Below are 20,279 nucleotides of genomic sequence, written 5' to 3' on the forward strand. Positions count from 1 at the left end.
GCTCCTCCCCACCCCGCACCAGGCCCCTCCAGTTCCCTGACTCCCTCAATGCCATGGCCAGGGACTCAATCGCCAACGCGAAGAGCAAGGGGGACAGGGGGCACCCCTGTCTCGTCCCCCGGTACAGTCGAAAGTACTCCGACCTCCTCCTATTTGTGGCTACACTCGCCATCGGGGCCTCATAGAGCAGCCTCACCCACCGGATAAACCCCTCCCCAAACCCAAACCTCTCCAACACCTCCCACAAATACTCCCACTCAACCCTATCAAAGGCCTTCTCCGCATCCATTGCCACCACTATCTCCGCCTCCCCTTCCATGGCCGGCATCATAATGACATTGAGGAGCCTTCGCACGTTCATATTCAACTGCCTTCCCCTCACAAACCCCGTCTGGTCCTCAAGAATGACCCCGGGCACGCAACCCTCTATTCTAGTGGCCAGGATCTTTGCCAGCAGCTTAGCGTCGGCGTTTAGCAGCGAAATCGGCCTATATGACCCAAACTGCAGAGGGTCCTTGTCCCGCTTCAGGATCAAGGAAATCAGCGCCCGTGACATAGTTGGGGGCAAAGCCCCCCCCTCCCTTGCCTCGTTAAAAGTCCGGACCAACAGGGGGCCCAACAGGTCCAAATACCTTTTATAAAATTCCGCCGGAAACCCATCCGGCCCCGGCGCCTTCCCTGACTGCATGCTCCCTATCCCTTTGACCACCTCCTCCAGCTCGATCGGCGCCCCCAGTCCCTCCACCTGCTCCTCCTCCACCCTCGGGAATCGCAGCTTGTCCAAGAAGCGCCCCATTACACCCCCCTCCACTGGGGGTTCCGACCGGTACAATTCCCCATAGAAGTGTCTGAAGACCCCATTAACATCTACTCCCCTTCGCACCACCTTCCCAGCCTTATCCGTCACTCCCCCAATCTCCCTGGCCACGTCCCGCTTTTGGAGCTGGTGTGCCAGCATCCTGCTCGCCTTCTCCCCGTATTTATACACCGCCCCCTGTGCTTTCCTCCACTGAGCTTCCGCCTTTCTGGTCGTCAATAGGTCGAACCTGGCCTGAAGGCTACGCCTCTCTACCAGCAATCCCTCCTCTGGAGCCTCCGCATATCTCCTATCCACCCGCACCATCTCCCCTATCAGTCTCTCCCTCTCCCTCTGCTCCCCCCCCTCTCCCTATGGGTTCGGATGGAGATCAATTCCCCCCTCATCACCGCCTTCAATGCCTCCCAGACCGTCCCCACTCAGACCTCCCCGTTGTCATTGGCCTCAAGGTACCTCTCGATACACCCCCGAACCCTCTCAGCCACCTCCTCATCTGCCAGCAGCCCCACCTCCATGCGCCAGAGCGGACGTTGGTCCCTCTCTTCCCCCAGCCCGAGGTCCATCCAGTGCGGGGCATGATCTGAAATGGCAATGGCGGAGTATTCCACATCCTCCACCCTCGACACCAACCCCCTGCTCAGGACAAAAAAAATCAATCCTCGAGTAGGCCTAATGTATGTGGGAGATAAACGAGTATTCCCCGGCCCTTGGCCTCGCAAACCTCCAGGGATCCACCCCCCCCATCTGGTCCATAAATCCGCTCAGCACCTTAACCACCGCCGGCCTCCTACCCATCCGGGACTTGGATCGATCCAATGGGGGATCCAATACCGTGTTGAAGTCCTCCCCCCATGATCAGGCCCCCCACCTCCAGGTCCGGAATGCGGCCCAACATACGCCGCATAAACCCCGCATCGTCCCAATTTGGGGCGTAAACATTCACCAACACCACCCGCTCCCCCTGCAGCTTACCACTCACCATTACATACCTCCCGCCATTGTCAGCCACCACATTTAATGCCTCAAACGACACCTTCTTCCCCACCAGGATCGCCACCCCCCCTACTCTTCTCATCCAGCCCTGAGTGAAATACTTGGCCCACCCATCCCTTCCTCAGCCGAACCTGGTCCACCACTCTCAGGTGTGTCTCCAGGGCCACATCCGCCTTCAGCCCCTTCAGATGCGCAAACACCCGGGCCCGTTTGACCGGCCCATTCAGCCCCCTCACATTCCAGGTTATCAGCCAGATCAGAGGTTTCCCTGCCCCCCTCCTCTGCCGATTAGCCATACCCCATCCCTTGCCCACCACTGGCCAGCGTCCCCCGCTCTGCCAGTTTCCCACGGCGGCAACTCCCCCCCTCCAGCACCCCATGCATCCTCCAGCTCCTTCCTGACCGTTTCAGCAGCAACCCAGTATCCCCCCCCCCCCCCCCCCCCCCACCCCCCCAGGCTAGGACCCCTCCTAGCCGCGCCCCTCCCTCCATAGCACTCCTGTGAGCCAGCTAACTTTAGCTGACCCCGGCGACTCCCGCCCTACCTCCGACTCCTCCCCACGTGGGACTACCCCTCCTCCATCGTGCCCGTCAACGGGTCCTCCCCCCCCGCCGCTCTTGTGCGGGAAAAGAAAACAGCCAGCAACGACCCGCGCTTCTCAGCCCCGACCCCGCCCCCACCATCTCCCAGCACGGGAAACCCGCAGAAAGCCCGCGCTTTCGCCCTGCCCAGCCCCGCCTCCTCCAGGGCTACCCCCATTGTCAGTCCCCCCCACCAGCTCCCCGAACTCCCCGTTTACCCTCCTGCCCGAACCCGTCCACCCGACCCCTGCATAAAAACCCATATAGAAAAGACAAATCGACATCACCCCACCCACCCTAAGGCCAACCCACATCTTACATTAAACCAAGCAGATACAAATACAGTATTATACAGCATCCCCCATCTTAGACCCTCAGTTTGAGTCTAATTTCTCGGCCTGCACAAAGGCCCACGCCTCCTCCGGGGACTCAAAATAATGGTGCCGATCCTTATAGGTGACCCACAGACGCGCCGGCTGCAACATGCCGAACTTCACACTCGGTCTATGGAGCACCGCCTTCGTCCGGTTAAACCCGGCCCTCTGCCTCGCCACCTCCGCACTCCAGTCCTGGAAGATCTGCACCTCCGTGTTCTCCCACTTGCTGTTCCGCTCCTTCTTGGCCCACCGGAACACACACTCACGATCCACGAACCGATGAAACCGCACCAACACCGCCCGCGGCGGCTCGTTCGGCTTGGGCCTCCTAGCCAGAATTCTGTGGGCCCCCTCTAACTCCAGGGGCCCCTGGAAGGACCCAGCCCCCATCAGCGAGTTTAACATAGCCGCCGCATAGGCCGCTAGGTCCGACCCCTCCAGCCTCTCCGTGAGGCCCAGGATCCGCAAATTCTTCCTCCTCGACCGGTTGTCCAGCTCCTCGAACCGCTCCTGCCATCTTTTATGGAGCGCCTCGTGCATCTCCACCTTCCCGCCACGGCCATGACCTCGTCCTCCCTTTCGGAGGCCTGCTGCTGCAGCTCCCGGATCGCAGCCCCCTGGGCTGTCTGGGTCTCCATCAGCTTCCTGTTGGTTACCTTCAGCGACTCCAGCAGCTCCAACTTAAGCTCCTGGAAGCAGCGCAGCAGAGTCGCCTGCTGCTGCTCCTGCACCCACTGCCTCAGCTCCTCGAGGCCTCCGCCGGCCGCCATTTTGTCTTCCTTCACCCACTTTTTCAGGGGTGCTTTCTCCGGTTTTCTCCTTACCCCACTCCTGGTCCGGACCATAGGACCGTTGGGGTCAACTCCTGTCCTCTTCCCACGTCGGGATTTGCCGACACAGCTCCGTTGGGGGCCCTGAAAAGAGCCCCAAAGTCCATTTTCAGCGGGAGGATGTGGAATACTCCGCCATTGCCAATGACTGGGGATAAGATGAACTGCAGGATCTCGCAAAGGTTCCTTAGGCAGCATCTTCAAAACCCACCACCGCCACCATCTAGGAGGACAAGCGCAGCAGATACCTGGGAACCCCGCCACCTGGAGGTTCCCCTCCAAGTCACACAGCACCTCAACTTGGAACTACTTTGCTGTTCCTTCACTGTCGCTGGCAACTATGGATGGGCAATAAATGCTGGCCTAACCAGCGACACCCACATCCCGTAAATGAATAAAATAAATAAATAATGGCAGAGACATGTGAGGTGGGGGGGTAACTTTCTTGCACTTGGGCTGGATTCTCTATTTCAGGGACTATGTCCCCACACCGTTGTGAAAACTGTGGCCATTTACGCCAGAAAACCTGGCGCCAAAAGGCCACAGATTCACAGCCTTGCAGGGGGCTAGCAGGCAGCTGTCATGGAGCTCGCAGCTCCAGCTGCCGATAACAGTCCACCGCACTTCCGGGTCAGAGGCCACGCATGTGCACGGCGGTGGCCTCCAGCGGCCATGCCGTGTTCCTTGGCGGACACAGACCACGTAGCTGGACCGCGGAAATAGTGCCCCTGCTCGGCTGTGCGCCAGAACCGGACTGCCCATTCAAAAATACCCCGTCACGTATGAGGCCCATCCTGCCCTCCGATCGGCCCGCCCACGCCCACCCGAGTATCCCGAACGGCAGGATTATGAGTGGTCCACGCCGTCGGGGGCGGAGATAAGCTGGACGGGCCTCTGGCAATGGTCACAGGTGTGGGATACACGATGTGGCGCACTCCTCGAGAACGCCGTTTTTCGGGGGCCGGAGAATCGAGGAACCGGTGCCGGTCCCAATTCCATGGGTGGAACTGGATTCTCTGCCCCGGCGCCAGACGTGATTTCAGCGTCGGGGTGCGGAGAATCCAGCCCAAGTTGTTTCAGTAGGATCTTTTATGACCACCTAACAGAGCAGGGTGGGCTTCCAAAAATTGCCACCTCTGACAATGCAATACCCCCTCCGCACTGCACTAATAAGATTTCAGCAATTCATCACGCAAAGTTATTGTGATGATTAGATTACAGCCAGACTGGCAAGCGCCAGGCTCTGTATTAAGTGTAGGCGGTTTATTCAAGAAGATTATAGGTCCAAGACTTTTACTCCATGATTATATCAGCATTTCTAAGAATCATAGTTTATTGATGTTAAGATTGATTGCAGAAGCAAGAGAGAGCTTTGAAGTAACCACCCGAGCCCCCAAGTCTGAAGCTGCTTATTTAGAAAAGAACAGAAAGTTGGTGTAATTCTGCATGAACTTTGATACCGGAGCAAAGACAACTCATGCAATACTTAAGTGAATGTGTGGAATAACAAGGAAGGACACCATAGAATCTTACAACATAAAATGAGGTCACTGAGGTCACCCTGACTATGCTGACTCTTTGAAAGTGCTATTGACTTTCTCCCACTGCTCTGCTCTTTCCACATAGATCTGCAATGTTATCCCTCTCCAGTATTTATCCATTTTCCTTTTCAAAGAAATTAGTGAATCACTTCCACCAGCTCTTCAAGCAGTGCATTCCAGATCATAACAACTCGCTGATTAAAATAAAGTCTTCTCATCTCTCACCTCTGGCTCTTCTGTCAATTACACCACCGTTGGAACAGCCCATTAAACCAGGAAACTGCTAAACTGCTCACATGGCAATCAGGATGGTGAAATTGTACATCGCCAGTACCAGTCCCTATTGCACCTTATCACAGTTCTATTGTGGAATTGCTTACGCTGTAAAACAGGTGATTGATTCATTATGTGCATTATCTCACATGACTGACAAAGGCCAATTTCACCCTCAACATGTTTGATGAAGAACGTCAATTTTTCAGATAAAGAGAATGAAAAAGGAGGAGCTTGAATTTGTACCACGCCTTTAGCATCACAAAGTGCTTTACACTCAATGAAGCACGTTTGAAGTGTAGTCACTGTTGTAATCTGGGAAACAGGGTAGGTCCATAGCAAGATCCACAATCAGCAGTGTGACAATGACCAAATAATGGGACTGAACAATATTGGCTGGAGCATGGAGACTTCAATGTTTCTTAAATCTTGAGTCAAGTCAGCAGTAGATTTGGTTCAAGTTAAACCAAAAGGGGAATTTTGACCAAGTTTGAAAGACAGCCAGGCCTTTTGGCTGCAGAGGTGCAATTAAAACATGCTAAAAAATGAAATAATCATTCATTCCAACCATGCATATTGTTTGCCTGAAGTTGGTCTAATGGAATTTTGTTTATATAAAGAAGGTTCCCTGGGGAGTAGATAAGTAGAGACATTGGGCGGGATTCTCCATTTCAGAGACTATGTGCTGATGCCGGGACTGAATCGGTGGTGATCTACGATCATGGAAGCGCCACCGGTCCCAGAGCAATTCAGGGTCTGTTAATGGGCTCGCATCGGCGCCACATGGAACTAGTGCGATTCCAATTTAAAACTGTCCGATTCGCCGGGGTTGGGATTAGCACTCGAGAGGCTGACAAGCTGCAGCCGCATATCCGCACTCCACTCATCACCCATGCTCATTCCAGCCAACAAGATGGCAACCTGAAGAGCAGCAACCATTTTGCAGATGTGAAGCTCGGGATCCTGCTGGACACCATGGAGGAGAGGCGGGGCACCGTGGATGGGAAGGAGGCTGCCACCTGTTGCCGTACACTGGGCCTGGATGCAGGTGGCAATCGTGGGCTCCACTGCCAGGACCGACCAGCAGTGCCGGAAAAAGCTGTACAACCTCCTCCGGGCCACCAGGGTGAGTAGCCAGCAACATGCCCCTGGCACCAGCTGCGGTCCCACACACGTAATCACCCTCGCCCCCTCACCTGAGGGCAACTGAACCCCACACGCCGGCAGACTGCCCGCACCACATGCCAGCACCCATACCGCCCGCCATGGCTGGGTGCCCTGTTCACAAAGGCCAACTGCTGGCCACCCACTACCTGCGTCTGACTGCCTAACACAGTCTGTCTCCTCTCCCTCGCACCCCCCCCCTCCCCCCCCCCAGGAAAAGGCTGTGTACAACCACAGGGAAAGAGAGAGAAGACGAGTGGCCCCTCACAGTCGCAAAGCGGCGGGCACCAGACCTGGTCTGTGGGCCCGGAGAGAGTGCAGTTGCCGAGGTGGAGGTCAGCATTGGGGAACCAGGTGAGCCCCCTCTAAGTTGTGGTAACCCTATGGCAAGCGTGGCTCAACCCCCACACCACCTTACCACCCCACCACCACACCCACACTGCCTCACCTACCCACAGCACCCCACCACCCCCACACCACCCCAACCCCAGAACCCCACCATCTCCACCCACCCCACCACCTCTCCACAATCCCAACCACGATCCAACCATGCGTCATGTCTTGTGTCTTGCAAGAACACCTGACGGTGAAGTGGACCCTTGTGGATACCCCCCACCCCTGGCCACATCCCCAGGATATGTCGAGCGACAAGGCAGCACCGGACAGCGATGGGAGCCGCCAAATGCCAGCCCGAGATACCCCGGAGCACCAGACTGGGGACAACACCGACTTTCCGTTACAGCTATCGCCAACACCCTCCACCATCTCAAAGACATTCACCTCGGTTGGGCATTTTGATGAAGAGGCTCCTAGGGCACTATATGGTGCACACCAGACACATACAGTGGTACAGCAGGTGGTCGGAGACCAACCCGTACCCAGGGATTAGCTGCCATCCAGATGGTTCTCGGGCTTCAGGAAAGGGCGGTCTCATCGATGTTGGAGATGCAGACACAGAGCCGGGGACTACATGAGGGGGTGTCAGCGGCCATCCAGCGCCTGAAGGTTCAGTTGGAGGAGTCCACCGCCTGCAGCAGCAGGGCACGGTGCCCACCATGCGTGCCACCCAGTCCAATGTCCCGTGGGTGGCGACCGTGATGGAGGCCTTGGGGCGAAGGTATTGGCCTTGGGGTGGAAGGCCAAGGCCTGGGGCACTCTGTGCGTGAGGTGGCCAAGGCATATGACAGAGCGGTGCTGTCACCGGGAGCGATGTACCAGGGCCACCAGGACACGGCAGCAGTGCTCCAGAACTTGGTCCAGTCACAACAGGTCATGGCTGCGGGTGTAGGCGGCATTGCCCGGGCGCTGGCTGACCTGAGTCAGTCCAAGACAGAGGTGGCCCACTCCCTGTGCTCCATGGCTGCAAGCATTGAGACACTGGTTGACACAGGACTGGGCCTTCAGGACCAGGAGCGCCAGGTGGCGGGGGAGCCCCTGGATCCCGCTCGGGTCACACTTCCATCCCAAAAAGTATCCCGGGACATTCGCACTCCCAGAGGGAGGAGGAGGTGATGGGGTTCATGCCGGTTAACCCCACAGGGGAGGTAATGATAATAACCTGAATTAGTGTCACAAATAGGCTTACATTAACAGTGTAATGAAGTTACTGTGAAAAACCCCTCGCCGTCACATTCCGGCGCTTGTACACTGAAGGGGAATTCCGAATGTCCAATTCACCTAACAGCATGTCTTTCAGGACTTGTGGAAGGAAACCGGAGCACCGGGAGGAAACCCAGGCAGTCAATGGGAGAACGTACGGACTCCGCATAGACAGTGACTCAAGCCGGGTATCAAACCTGGAACCCTGGTACTGTGAAGCGACAGTGCTAACCACTGTGGTACCGTGCCACCCATAAAACATACATAGCAGAGAATGGTTTTGATCCATCGATCTCTGGGTTATGGGCCCAGCACATATCTGCTGCACCATTCTGCTCCCTGGCGCTGGAACGCCACAGCACTTCAGACTTCCCCCCCACCCACCTCCTGTGACTGGTGCATCAGATGGGCAGTGGGCAAAACAGAGTGGTACCACGCCACCTGGGACAGCTGAGAGACTGCGAGGCCTAACTAGGGCCAGTCGCTCCAGAGGATGACTGCCAAAGGAACCCAGGTCACAGGGTGTGAATCACAGCAGGTCACCTCCACCCCTGATGTGCAGTCTGGGGAACCACCTAGATGGAGCGTTAGGGCCCGTAAGGCCAGAAAGTTAGACACCAGTGAAGTTGGCATGGGTGCAGCACACAAGATAGCGTTAGGTGCTCGGGCACAAACCTATAGAAAGATGTTCACCTCTTCACAATAAACACCTGTTCACAAATGTTCAAATGCCTCGATGCTCTGTCACAAAGGTGTGAGTGAGGGATGGGCTGGGTTGGGCTGGCTGCAGAGGGGGCACGGGCGTGGGGGGGGGCGGTGGTGTGGGGTGGATGGCCTTTGGAGGTGGGCATGGGCTCGGGCCCCCAGCCCCACCACTGCTCACTGCACCGGTACCTGGCCTCACTCCCATCCCTCCCCACCCCAATTCCTCCCCTCCCAAAACCCCCATGCCACCTCCCCACCACTGCCAGCAGGTTGGAGGGAGGGTGGAATGGGTGCACCCATATGGCTAGTGTATCTCTACGCAACCATGGGCCACGCTGTGCGGCCAGTGGGGATGTGCAGCACGATTGCTGCCATGCAGGCCACGGTGATAGCGGTCCGTGCCTGGGCACCCCGATCCCGTGGGGACAACCCAATACCATGGCCTATCCCCTGATCACCCCACGCTACTCCCCTGCCTGGCCTGGCAGACTCCCCACCCCCCTTCCAGCCAGCCATGCCAGCGCAGGACCAACAGACCATGGTGGCGCCTCTGAGAACATGCCCTACCTCCTCTATCTCCCTCAGCACCCACTGCACCTGGTTCTCGATTTTCTAAACCACATGTGAACCTCGCTATTGGTAATTCCTCCTGGTGGAAGCGGAGCATCGCGGTAACCCCAGAGTACACCGGGACGGCATTTATTGTACATGCAATTTAGAATACATTTACACCGTTGTTGAGGCACCGGAGCATGAGATTCGGTTGGGCGCCCAGTGCCGGCCTCAATTTTTGGTTGATGCACGATTCTCAATCCAATCGTGCCTGGGGATGGGGTAGGTCAACAGACAAGCAGCTTTTTGCCAAATGCTGGGACGTTAAACAGTATTTTGACACAGGCAAGAATCTGCAAGCTGGTCCCTGAAGGATCTCTCTTTCTCAAAGGAATTTATCTAAGACTGTTCAATAAAGCAAGTGTTCCTGGGTCTACTAACTGTATTTGAAAGTGGATTATTGTCATTGTTTAATGGGCAATTGTAAACTCAATTCTTCTATGCTGTTCAAGCATTTCTTCCAATGCCGGCAGTGGGGCCAAGCTCATGGGCAGCAGGAGGCAACTCAGAGCATCTGTGCTGACAATGTGTGTTCCTGGGTAGTGGTTGAGAGTATTCATGGGCGGCTAACAATAATGCCCAACATTGGGTCTGAGCCAAGGTGATGGGGGAAACGCTTTATCTTCTTTCAAAAGGCCCAGCAGGGGTTTACGGTCTGATACGATTATGAAATGTTGGCCCAAGACATATGGGTGGAATTTCTTTGCCCTAAACGTAACAGCCAATCCTTCCTTTTTGAACTGAGGATAGCATCTTTCCGTGTCCGCCGAGGTTCTGGATGCATATACTACAGGTGTCTCTGTACCATTGTCCCACCAATGGGATAGGACGTCCCCTACTTCATATGGAGAGGTATCACAGGTTAATACCAGTTCTCTCTTGGGGTTGGAATGAACGAGGATGTTTGATGATAGTAACTGCTTCACCTTCACAAAGGCTTCATCCTGCAACACCTTCCACGACCACGTCTTGTGCTTTTATTAACAGTGTGTGCAGGGGTGACAATAAAGTGGCCACGTTTGGGATACATTTCTCACAGTGGTTTACAAGGCCTCGGAAGGATTTTAATTCTGTCATATTTCATGGGATTGGTGCCTCTTTGATAGCTTTAACTTTATCCTCCATGAGGTGTAAGCCTTTTTTTAACACTTCACCAGCTTGGAGCAGACGGTTTTCTCGTTTGAGATGGATGTCTGTCAGAAAATTGTCTTAAAACCCCCTAGTTTGCTAGGTGCTCTTTTGCCCTGGCATATGTGATTAGAATGTTGTGTAAGTATGCTGCCACTTTAGGTAGCCATTGAAGAATGTTCTCCCTTACATGTTGAATAATGGTGCATGCCGGCGATTCTATGAAGGGCAGGTATGTATATTCATATAAACCACCTACTTCCTGGATGGCTCATCTAGTTCTAGCTGGAGGTAGGCATGGCTCATATCTAGTTTGCTGAAGGTTTGACTCCCTGCTAGTTAGGTGGATAGATGTGGGCAGCAGGGTAGCACAGTGGTTAGTACTGTTGCTTCACAGCTCCAGGGTCCCAGGTTCGATTCCTGGCTTGGGTCACTGTCTGTGTGGAGTTTGCATGTCCTTCCTGTGTCTGCGTGGGTTTCCTCTGGGTGCTCTGGTTTCCTCCAAAGATGTGCCGGTTAGGTGCATTGACCAAGCGAAATTGCCCTTGGTGTCGAAAATGGTCAGGTGGCGTTACTAGGTTACGGGGATGTGGTGGAGGTGTGGGCTTAGGTAGGGTGCTCTTTCCAAGGGCTGGTGCAGTTTCGATGGGCCAAATGGCTTCCTTCTGCACTATAAATTCTATGAAATCTTATACGCATGGCATGGGTGCCAATCTAAACATGAGGCTTTATTAACTATGAGTTTATAGGCCCCTCAAAGGCAAACCAACTTCTGCATAGATGATTTGGAGTTGGGGACCAAGGGCAATGTGTCCAAGTTTGCAGATGACACTAAGATGAGTGGTAAAGCGAAAAGTGCAGAGGATACTGGAAGTCTGCAGAGGGATTTGGATAGGTTAAGTGAATGGGCTAGGGTCTGGCAGATGGAATACAATGTTGACAAATGTGAGGTTATCCATTTTGGTAGGAATAACAGCAAACGGGATTATTATTTAAACAATAAAATATTAAAGCATGCCGCTGTTCAGAGAGACTTGGGTATGCTAGTGCATGAGTCACAGAAGGTTGGTTTACAAGTGCAACAGGTGATTAAGAAGGCAAATGGAATTTTGTCCTTCATTGCTAGAGGGATGGAGTTTAAGACTAGGGAGGTTATGTTGCAATTGTATAAGGTATTAGTGCGGCCACACCTGGAGTATTGTGTTCAGTTTTGGTCTCCTTACTTGAGAAAGGACGTACTGGCGCTGGAGGGTGTGCAGAGGAGATTCACTAGGTTAATCCCAGAGCTGAAGGGGTTGGATTATGAGGAGAGGTTGAGTAGACTGGGACTGTACTCGTTGGAATTTAGAAGGATGAGGGGGGATTTTATAGAAACATTTAAAATTATGAAGGGAATAGATAGGATAGATGCGGGCAGGTTGTTTCCACTGGCGGGTGACAGCAGAACTAGGGGACATAGCCTCAAAATAAGGGGAAGTAGAGTTAGGATTGAGTTTAGGAGGAACTTCTTCACCCAAAGGGTTGTGAATCTATGGAATTCCTTGCCCAGTGAAGCAGTTGAGGCTCCTTCATTATATGTTTTTAAGGTAAAGATAGATAGTTTTTTGAAGAATAAAGGGATTAAGGGTTATGGTGTTCGGGCCGGAAAGTGGAGCTGAGTCCACAAAAGATCAGCCATGATCTAATTGAATGGCGGAGCAGGCTCGAGGGGCCAGATGGCCTACTCCTGCTCCTAGTTCTTATGTTCTTATGTTCTGCTTGACTGTACTGGTCATACTTTCCAGAGGCTCTCTAACCGTTTGAGTTCAGACTCTGCTTTGGTAAGTGGGTAAGTATGGGATTAGTCGTGTCCTGAAATATTTGGGTAGGGTATCGGGGTCTTTGCCCTCGCTCCCTTTATCCTACCAAGGCCTTCATGGAATACCTCGGGGTATTTATCAATGATCGCTGTACGAGTTTGAGGTCAAGGCCTGGGCCCTATCCAAAGTCGGGGCCCGAGTTGCTTTCTGAGGCCAGGGCTGAGTAGGCCACCACCCCTGCTGCCCTGGTTCCTGCCACCTCAAACCCACCCGCTCCCATTCAATTTATCTTTCCATATGGTCCCAGCCAGAAATAAAGATATTCAAAACTTATTCGACAACTGATGACATTCTGCTCATTCAATCACAGGTTGGTTTCATCCAACATTGGAGAAACTAATCCATGATTGGGTGAACAGAACATAGAACATATAGTGCAGAAGGAGCCCATTTGGCCCATCGAATCTGCACCGACCTACTTAAGCCCTCACTTCCACCCTATCCCTGTAACCCAATAATCCCTCCTAACGTTTTTGGTCACTAAGGCCAATTTATCATGGCCAATCGACCTAACCTGCACGTCTTTGGACTGTGAGAGGAAACCGGAGCACCCGGAGGAAACCCACGCAGACACGGGGAGAACATGCAGCCTCCGCACAGACAGTGACCCAGCGGGGAATCGAACCTGGGACCCTGACGCTGTGAAGCCACAGTGCTATCCACTTGTGCTACCATGCTGCCCAAAAGATGCTGAGCATTTTAAAAAACAATATTTCCAATAAGTTATGAAGTTGAACCGTTACCTACATTTGAAGGACATGGTTAGCACTGCTGCCTCACAGCTCCAGGGACCCAGGTTCAATTCTGGCCTTGGGTGATTGTCTGTGTGGAGTTTGAAATTTCTCCCCGTGACTGCGTGGGTTTCCTCCGGGTACTCCGGTTTCCTTCCACAGTCCAAAGATGCGCAGGTTCGGTGGACTGGCCATGCTAAATTGACCCTTAGTGTGCAGGTTTAGTCAGGTTATGGGGATATGGCAGGGGAGTGGGCCTAGGTAGAGTGGTCTTTCAGAGGGTCGGTGCAGACTCAATGGACCGAATGGCCTCCTTCTGCACTGCAGGGATCCTATGATTCTTCTGTGAATCTATGATTCTGAAGCAGAGTTTCCAACATTGCTCAGTGCTTCATCCCAAATACAAAAGCCATCGTCAGTATGACGGCAGAGTGATCCCCATGACAGTTCTAGAATATTGACTCAGTGCATTAAAGGAATGGTAATATACATACAAGCTGTGATGTTGTGAGCTTTGCGGAGAACTTTGCCATTGTTGGTCTTCCCATGGACCTAATGACTTTGTCCTTCTAGATTTGTGAGGGTGATGACTTTGAGGTGGCCAAGAAATGTTGTCACCACGTTGCAGTATATCTCGTGGGTAGAGCAGACTTCAACCACTTGGAGCAGCGGGTGGAGGGAATGGATGTTTGAAATGCTGGATGAGGTGCCAGGAAGGCTTCTTTGTCCTGCGTAGCGTTGAGATTATTTTTGAGTGGGAGTTGCAGCAGATTGCAGAGGGCACGCACTGCTTCCAGAAAGGCCTTTCCACAAAGAGGCAGCACAAATAGACCAGAATGGACAAAATTCCAGCCTGCTGCAGTCATGATGAAGCACAAATTCCTCATTATGTATCCCGTTTGGCGTACAATCTAACATGATCCCAAGGGCTCTGCATTTTATCTATTGCGAGAAGACAAATGTTGGTTAATATTTAATGACAAGATCTCATGTAACATGAAAACACTGCAATTAGGTGGGATCGTAAACAAAGGCACAGATGTAGCTCTGAGCCCAGTTGACCATTTGTAACTGAAAGCCTCCTTTACGACAGACAAGCACAGGACACACCGTGCAAGGCAGATGTCCAAAATCTGCTCACAACAGTTTCAAATCCAACATGCACACTCTGTACGACAAGGCAGTTCACATTTTTCTTGACTATTTGAGACCTTTCTCAGCATTTCTACCAGGTTACTTTGGCAAACAGCTTGTTGTTTTCTGTATTTAAAAAGAAACAGGATAGATCTCACATTGTGAACCGGATTGAGAAATTGCTGACCTAACACAAGTAAGAGGAAGCTGAACTGTACACATTGGGAGGCAACAAGTTCATTCTGGCTGAGTAGGAACTTCAGTGTTTCACGTTGCATTCTTTCAGTTGTTTGGATTATTTCTTTGGACCAGTGCTGTTGAAAATATACACTGTTCGTACCCGCAAACGATTAAATTCAGAACTCAAGTGCAGGAAAACAAAGTCTGACTTTTTTCGCCAGAAGTGATCACATTTCTAAGGAAACGATTTGTCAGCAGGTGTCGATAGGCTAGAAGGATCCTCAAACATTCTATGGCAAACACTGAGGGGAAGAACAGGTTAATGGATGTGCAGAATTAGAAAGCTCATGCAAAATATTTACCCAAAATGCCTGGAATTGGATAGTGTACAGTTTGACCCAGTCTGCAGTGAGCATTAAGGAATCCAGATGGAGTGGGCCTGGCTCCTGCTGCCTTAATCAAAATCAATTCCTGCAACAGACCTTAATACAGCCACTTGGCCTCTCAATAATTTAGTTAAAAAGTGCAAGACTTGTTTTAAGCAGCTGCCCAAGAGGCCTGAAAAACCACCTTAACTAATGAGGCAGCACCGGGAAGGCAGGCTGAGAGTGTCCTCTGCATTTAATGCTTACTATCCCTTGTTCTGTGCCTGAAATGCAATCAGATCCAACTCCACTATTAATCTCACTGAAAAGCAACTAAAATTGACAATTCTGCATTCTGGTGCATGATGGAAGGTGCAGCGGGGAATTATGCACTCCCCACTCGTACCCTTTCCATCCGTTACCATGGTGACACAGTGCTTAGCACTGCTGCCTCACAGCGACAGGGACCCGGGTTTGATTTCGGCCTTGGGTGACTGTGTGGAGAGTGAGCGTTCTCCTCATGTCTGCGTGGGTTTCCCCCGGGTGCTCCGGTTTCCTCCCACAGCCCAAAGATGTGTAGGTTAGGTGGGGAGAGAGGCAGAATCGCTTTGGACTTTGAGGCCTAAAAGATTTGAAACCGGCCTTTCACAGATCGGGGCCTATGTCCCTCCCCAACGTGACAACGAGCTCGACTTTGTCAGCTTTGACACAGGGTCATCCAGGCTCGAAACGTTGGCTCCCTTTTCTCTCCACAGACGCTGTCAGACCTGCTGAGATTGTCCAGTATTTTCAGTTTTTGTTTCAGATTCCAACATCCGCAGTAAATTGTTTTCAGCTATACTTTGTGACAGCTTCAATATTTCCACAGTTCAATAATTCCCCTAGATTCCACCACCAGGTCGGGAGATTGATAAGGCTGGGTTCCTTGGGTTTAATTTGTGACGCATTTTTGCAACGCGCTTTCGACTAAGTGTTTCCGGATTTAAAATAAGAGCAGCGTAAGTCTTAAAGTGTTGAATAAGTCTGTTAGTTTATTTGTATAAACATATTTCCTAACCGCAACATCAAATCCACAGCCCTTGATACATCTTGACAAAGTGCGTCACTATGGGAATAGAGAGAAAACACAGTCAATCCTCATGAGGAATGGAACGCCATCGGTCCGTTTATGGCAACAGCACATGTTTTTATAGTTCAGGAATAAGTTCCATCGAAGAAAAGAGCCTGAAAATAGGACGGTCTGTGAGGAAAAGGATTTCAGTCACACAATTGTCTGCATTCCAAGGGCAGGAAAACGCACCTGCCTGTACCGTCTGCCAACTTTCTCCTTTCATGGGAGGCTGTTATCAGATGGTGCCGTATCCTCTGCTAATTTAGAGGCACCTCTGCCTCCCTTTGAATCACTTGCTTGGAATCTAATCTTTTAACACAGATTCTTAAAAACAAATGCTTCAATTGTTCAGGTTGCCTTGGCTTCAACATTTTCATCTTTGTTTTTCAAATTCCCCCAATGACATTGCCCCCTCCCTACCTTTGTGGCAACCGGCAGACATATCGGCTACATCCCCCGTAAGGTGCGAGTAAGGTTCGCTAATCTCAGTCTCCCAGTTGCTCCTCTGCTAACCTTTATTGAGTCAAACACCGACTATTCAGTTAACTAATGTTCCAGTAGCCTTTCAGTTTCCTCCTCAGAGGAGTAAAAATCCCTGTCATCCCTTTCTGACACACAATCTGAATACCCCCTCTCTCAACTCTTGGCTTTTCTGCATCCGTCACTGGACTGCTGTCGCGAGGTCACAGTAAAGGTCGTCTACTATTTTTCAGAATTAACCCTTGAACCCATTTCTTTAACTTCAGGGGTTGTAATACCTCATTAAAAATGCATCTACTCAAACAAACCCAAAGGTTTTGAGACCTTTTAGTCACAACTCTTTTTTAAAAAGTATAATTATTAGGATTTTGCATTTTAGAAACAGACACAACAAAGTTACAAAATGATACCATACATAAGGGGGCGGGCGGGTGGGGGGGGGGCAAAAAAGAAACCCAGCTCGCTTACATGGGCACAGAATGGAACAGGAGAACACCATCACAACTGGCTCGGTACGATCATTGGGCAAAAAAGAGTATTCCCGCGATCTCATCAGAAACCAAAGGAAGAGAAGGATGAAGACATAAAAACATGGCAGGATGGTATGCAGCCTCCGATGCCACACAACCAGGTCGTTCAACCGATTCGGCCACCTCCAACCCCTGATGATCAGCATCAGGAATAGGACAAAACAGGACCAGTGATCGGTAGGCCAAATCGACCCCAAGGCTCGAAGAGAGGATACGACGTGCTACATCGAATCTGGTATGCCTAACCTCCAAATCAAGATTACCAAAACACGGCAGCCAATTTATGAACTCACTCAGAAACTCTTCAACCACCTCTCGCTGGCGACTGGGCTCAGTGAGGCCGCTCAATAGCTTCTGGGCCACTGAAAGCAGGACCCCAACCAGCCCGCTCAAGCTGCCATGGACAAATGGGGATTTTAGCATTTTATATTGGCTCTCTCTTGCCAGAACACCCACCAAACACTTCCCAAGACATTGCACAAGACATGCACCCCAAGAAAAGACAAATACAAAATGTGCAACAGGATAAAACAACAGAATAAAATATAAGTATAGCCAGAGCTTTGCAAAAATGCAATTGCTCCCACATTCACATCACGTGACCCCCCTTAGCCACAAGTCTATCCAGACTCTCAGGCACCAACACATTTATGTATCATATATATCCACTAAAGATGATGCATTTTTCAGAACACCCAGAAGGTCCAGAGGTAACAGACAACATTAACGCAGCAGGAGGAGGAAGAAAGGCCTCCATTTGCAGCATAAGTACCAGGAACAGGAGTAGGCCATGTGCCCCCTCAAGCCCTCTTTACCATTCAATAAGGTCATGGCTGAGTCAATATTAACCCAACATTGAATGAATAATCCTAGTCCTTGGGACTACAAACGCTTGAAGCGAGCACTCTACCAGCATTTGCCTCTCAGATCGCAATGAATTTCAAACCCAACCATTCACACAAAAGTCTCAGAGTCCTATCACATGCGCAACATCAGGACTCCCTATTTTTGTCATTGGAAAGCAGTACAGTTAAATTGAACCAACGCTTGTTGGCACTTCTATTCAGCACATGATAACCAGTGTCATATTCAATGGACATCTGGCTTACACAGGTTAGAACCACAACATAAGAATTACACATTACTATTTCCATTGCTGCCATGTAGACTTCAGAATCCAAAACTCTGCTCCATGGAGAACATCATCCTTACTGCCTCATACATTGCTGCTCTTCCATCATCACTGACTCAATATGCTAGATTCTCCTACTTAATACCACTTTGGTAGCAATATTACCAGATGGATTATAGCTGCTCAAGGGAAAAAAACTCACCAACACATCCTCGGGCAACTAAGGATGGCAATTAATGCTGATCTTTTCATCATCACGCACAACCCAAGAATGATTAAATGTCCAAGATACAAATATGTGCATCTTCAAGTTATTTGGAGAATGCTTACCATCTAATATGATTCCCATTGAGCCTGATAACTTCTAAAAAGACATTTGAATTCCCGGTGACTGACTGGAAGGATCACATGAAAAGAATTCAAGACTTTTACTATAATAAACAAATTAAAAGATTCATTGTCTAAACACTATTTAGTAAGCAAGTTAAACTCTGAACTACAGAAAAAAATCCACCATTTAATTTTTCAAAAGATCAAAAATTCCTTTTCATGGATAGACTCCACTCGATCCGGATTAAGGGCATACTTTCACCTCCAGAAAACTGTCTAAATAATTCTCAGATCCCGATGGTTTACTTTCTTTTTCCTTTTCCAGATGGGTAATGTTTAATCCCTGAATTAACTTTCACAGTGAGGTTATCCTTAAGATCCTTCCCTGTAGTCAAAGCTAGGTGAAACCTTCAGCCTTGTTTAAAACCTCACAACCTTGGTCTCTTCAATCTGAGCATAAGGTTCCACCAGCATTCTGCATGGTGAACAATAGAGACTAGCTGCCTGTTCTCCGACCCTCTCTCGCAGATTCTTGTAGACTGACTTGTTTGTGAGTTTTAGGGATATTTTAAGAAAAGCCCTGTAGCCCTATACTGCAGTAGCTTGCAATGGACTCTTCCCTCCTCAAGGCCTATCTCTATGGCAATATCAATCACATGGACCTTGTATTGAGGTAGAAATGCTAATTTGTTGTCCTTTAGACACCAAACTCCAGACAGACTAAAGTAAAATAATTTACAAAACCTGACATTCCGAATTGAAACAATTAGGATTTTATGAAGGGGGTGGGCCGCTTGTATCACACCCCACCAACTCCTCCCCCCCCTCTGGAAGTAAAGGTGTCATGGAGCCAACCTTTTCCTCACTGGTCTGCCTCATAGCCATAACACACTGCAGGCAGACTTAGGAAGGCCTGTGTGGAACTTCAGTCCCTCACTCAGGAGGAAGATATGCCTGGTGGTGTTGCTGGCTATTCTGATTGGCTAGCATCTCCACCAGTCCCAGCAACGGCAAGAGTGCATGAGTGTCTGTTGCTGGGACTGCAAGAAGAGGAGTAAGATGGCCCAATGGATCCATATAATCTGTCAACACAGAGGGAAAGGAGGGTTTTGGCTGGTTGCGGGGGGTTGGGTTTAAGGCTGTGGAGGGTTAGGAAGTAAGGGGGGGGGGAGGGGGGGGGGGGTCAGTCTTAGGGTAAGATCACAAACCAATTCGGCAAAGGACAGTCCTCAAAGATCAAATCCCCCCCTTCCATCCCGCCCTTTGAAGGTTCAATTTTTTTAACATTGGGCTGTCTGCTCCAACGTGGCTTCCTATGCCAAACGTTTTATGATTTGGGCAGTGTATTATCAGGGTCGGATTGGTTGATAACAAATGTTATTGTCCCTTGATTACCTATTTGAATATAACGGGTGGGCTGCCTATTTTGGCAGCATTCTAATTCTCGTATTATAGGGGTGAGCTCGGGGGTGGGTGGGAGGGTGGTGGGCACCCCCCGCCCTATTTTAGGTGCCCTCCCTGCTGGAAACGCACCTGACGGGGGCACATAAAATACAGCCCAAGGCATGGATTTCACAAGAAGGTGAATACTCACTGCTCATTGGACTTCTGAAATGATGATGGAGAAGTATAGTTACATAGAACATGAAACATACAGTGCAGAAGGAGGCCATTCGGCCCACCGAGTCTGCACCAACCCACTTAAGCCCTCACTTCCACCCTATCCCCGTAACCCAATAACCCCTCCTAACCTTTTTGGTCACTAAGGGCAATTTAGCATAGCCAATCCACCTAACCTGCACGTCT

The sequence above is a fragment of the Scyliorhinus canicula genome, chromosome 5, assembly GCF_902713615.1.
Source record: "Scyliorhinus canicula chromosome 5, sScyCan1.1, whole genome shotgun sequence".
Lineage (NCBI taxonomy): Eukaryota > Metazoa > Chordata > Chondrichthyes > Carcharhiniformes > Scyliorhinidae > Scyliorhinus > Scyliorhinus canicula.